Source organism: Tupaia chinensis, unplaced genomic scaffold (genome assembly GCF_000334495.1).
Source record: "Tupaia chinensis unplaced genomic scaffold, TupChi_1.0 Scaffold149501_1, whole genome shotgun sequence".
Classification (NCBI taxonomy): domain Eukaryota; kingdom Metazoa; phylum Chordata; class Mammalia; order Scandentia; family Tupaiidae; genus Tupaia; species Tupaia belangeri.
The window spans coordinates 3953841-3956990 of record NW_006209345.1 but is presented as its reverse complement, the minus strand read 5'-3'; the positions used below and the strand labels follow the sequence as shown (position 1 = coordinate 3956990).

The 3150-nt window shown below is 43.6% G+C and overlaps 1 protein-coding gene and 1 pseudogene across 1 annotated transcript in view; both read right to left on the bottom strand.

Moving 5' to 3' along the window:
* Positions 1–1241: 1241 nt before the first annotated feature.
* Positions 1242–1576, bottom strand: LOC102489540 (cytochrome b-c1 complex subunit 9 pseudogene; annotated as a pseudogene).
* CCDC87 (coiled-coil domain containing 87) overlaps positions 1518–3150 on the bottom strand; it is an 18480-nt gene continuing 16847 nt past the window's right edge. Inside the window, 1 exon segment of the mRNA XM_006171321.2 lies at positions 1518–1537. The gene's annotated coding sequence lies outside the window, so the exon portion shown is untranslated.

Genomic DNA, 3150 nt, shown 5'->3' with positions numbered 1-3150 from the left:
ACCATGGTTCGAGTCCTGAACCTGGTGGCTTGCTTTCTCACTTTCCCTCTCTCTCTCTGTGTGTGTCTCTCTGGTCAAATTAAAATAAATGAATGAATAAATAAAATTAAATAATTCTTTTAAAAAATTCTTTAAAAATCCCCTCTGACTTAATTTATTTAAGCACTGCAATGATTCATTCATTTAAAAAATTATTTAATTTTTATTTATCATTATTATTTCCAGTTTTTAAAAATTATTTTATTTAACTTTCTGTTTCTTTCTTTCTTCCTTCCTTTTAGTTTGATCAGAGAAAGAGAGAGAGGGAGAAAGTGAGAAAGCAAGCCACTAGGTCCTAGACTCAAACTGCAGTCAGTCATGTGGAGTCCAGCACCTTTAACCACCATGCCACCTACCAGTCTCAGTTCATTCATTTTTATATTATGACTCTAAAAGGTGCCAACACTTTACTGATCTGAGTTTTCGTTTGTTTGCTTTTTTAAGGTTTCGTTATAGGGCATATGTACTCACTGGAGAGAGAGAGAGAGAGACAGAGAAAGTGAAAAATCATCCCCTAAGGTGGAGAGGGTAGTCATGCCACAATCCCTTCTCCTCTATTCTCCCCTTGGGTTTTGGGCACACATGCACACCCGCCCAGCATGTCTTCCAAGTCATCAGGTTCAGGACTTAAACCACATAATCAGCCATGTGGGATGCAGTCACCTTAACCACCAAACCACCTGGCTGGCCCACTGAACTAAATTTTAAATGTGTAAAGGTTTTTTTTTTTTTTTTTTTTTTAAGAGGTTTTTGCCATAGGGGGGGTTTCCTCCCCAAACAAAGGGGAGAGCGTATGCTCGCCAGACAGAGAGAGACAGAGAGACAGAAAGCGAGAAATCACCCCCCAGGGGGATGGCCACGCCGCAATTCCTTCTCCTCCATTCTCCTCTTGAGAACTTGGGCACGCATGCATACATGCTCGGCGTGAGTTTTAAGCCACCAGGTCCGGGACATGAACTGCGGTCGACTACATGGGAGTCCAGCGACATAGCCATTACACTAACTGCTGGTCCCTAAATGTGTAAAGGTTTTGAATAGTTCTGGTGTAAACTGATTTCTAAGATTTTAAAATAAACTTTGAAAAAATGTTTTTTAAATAAATTCTGTAGTAATTTTTTTATCAGGTACGATTTACATTTATTTGCTTATAACCGAGACTAAAGATACTTTAAACACAGTGGAAGGTGGAAGGTAAAGCGTCTGTTTGTCAGGTGAAGTCATTGCTTGCCAACGGCCACAGCTAGTCCACTTCAATACCATCTTCAAGCTGAGGCCCCAGCTCTGGGCAAACAGCTAGTCGGTGGACCTGGTCCTTCTGGCCTGAACAGGTGTCTCCCAGGAACTACTCCTTGTTCTCATACTTGTGCTTGATGTGTTTCCATAGCTTCCCATGGTCGAGGTGCTCAAAGACAGCATCTGCGCCTTGATGGAAGGCACGCTGGAAGAACGAGGTGCCCACCGCGATGGTGAGGGCAAAGGTGGACGTCCTATGGAACAGCTGGGAGTAAAACGTTGCACTAAGCATTGGGGCCACCATGTTTCTTCTGTCTACAGTTAATTTAAAATTTTTTAAAAATTCTTCTGGTGTAATCTGATTCCTAAGATTGTAAAACAAACTTGGAAAAAAATTTTTTAAATAAAGTCTGCAGTAGAGGTAAATAAATAAATAAAGTCCATAGGCCCCTACCCAAAGGTAAATGTTCCTCCTGCTGCCCTGTGGCACCTACACTTCAAACAGGGAAGTTGCCACATCAGTGCCTCATCTTCTAGTCTATAGAATAGGGACTGCGGGGGACCAGCAGTTAGTGTAATGGCTATGTCGCTGGACTCCCATGTAGTCAACCACAGTTCATGTCCCGGCCTCGGTGGCTTAAAACTCATGCCAGGTGTGTGTGTGTGTGTGTGTGTGTGTGTGTGTGTGTGTGTGTGTGCATGCCCAAGATCCCGAGAGGAGAATGGAGGAGAAGGGATTGCGGCGTGGCTATCCCCCCTGGGGGGTGATTTCTCACTTTTTATCTCTCTGTCTCTGTCTGTCTGATGAGTGCATGCACCCTAGAGAAAAAAAAAGAAAAAAAAAAACTCTTAAAAAAAAAATAGGGACTGCGAGACCAGCAGTTGGTATGGTGGTTAAGGTACTGGCCACATGGCTGACCATGGTTTGAGTTCAGACTCTGTCTCTCTGTCTCTCTCCAGCGAGTGCACATGCCCCATGACAGAAACCTAAAAATAAACATATTAATTAATTAAATAGGGACTAGTATTAGTCCTTCAGTGTTTGAAGTGAAGAATAGAGGAGTTAGTGGCTAACAAGCCCACAGAACAGGACCTGGCATGTAGGAAACTCTTTGAAATACTAGTTTGTTCATATTATTGTATCATGGAGCCTTCATACTTTTTTCTCCTTTATTCGTGATAGAGCATATGCATTTGTATGTGCGTGTGAAAGAGAGAGAAGGGAGCATTTTTCACAAGGTCTGAACATGCTGTGATCCCCTTCTTCAAGCCTCTAGGATCTTGGGCACACTTGGGCATGAGACTAGTATGTTTCAGGCTGACCAGGTTGGGAACTACGAACCAGTCACCATGTGGGATCCAGCATCTCTTGAGCAGCACATTTTCACTGCACCATAAAACCAGCCCTTATCCTTCATACTTTTGAGTAGCTTCTATCAAATATTTTACAGAAGGACCGGCAGATGGCATGGTAGTTAAGGGTGCTGGACTCCTACATGGCCGACCATGGTTTGAGTCCCAGACCTGGTAGCTTGCTTTCTCACTTTCCCTTTCTCTTTCTCTTTCTGTCTGTCTCTGGTCAAATTGAATGAATAAATAAAGTTAAATAAAGTAATTCTTTAAAAAAATATTTTACATGGGAACCAGCAGTTAGCGTAATGGCTATGTCGCTGGACTCCTATGTAGTCGACCGCGGTTCGTGTCCCAGACCCAGTGGCTTAAAACTCACGCCGGGCGCGTGTGCGTGCATGCCCAAGATCCCGAGAGGAGAAGGGATTGCGGCGTGACCATCCCCCCCTGGGGGGTGATTTTTCGCTTTCTGTCTCTATGTCTCTCTCTGTCTGTCTGGCAAGCGCACGCGCCCTACAGTGAAAATCT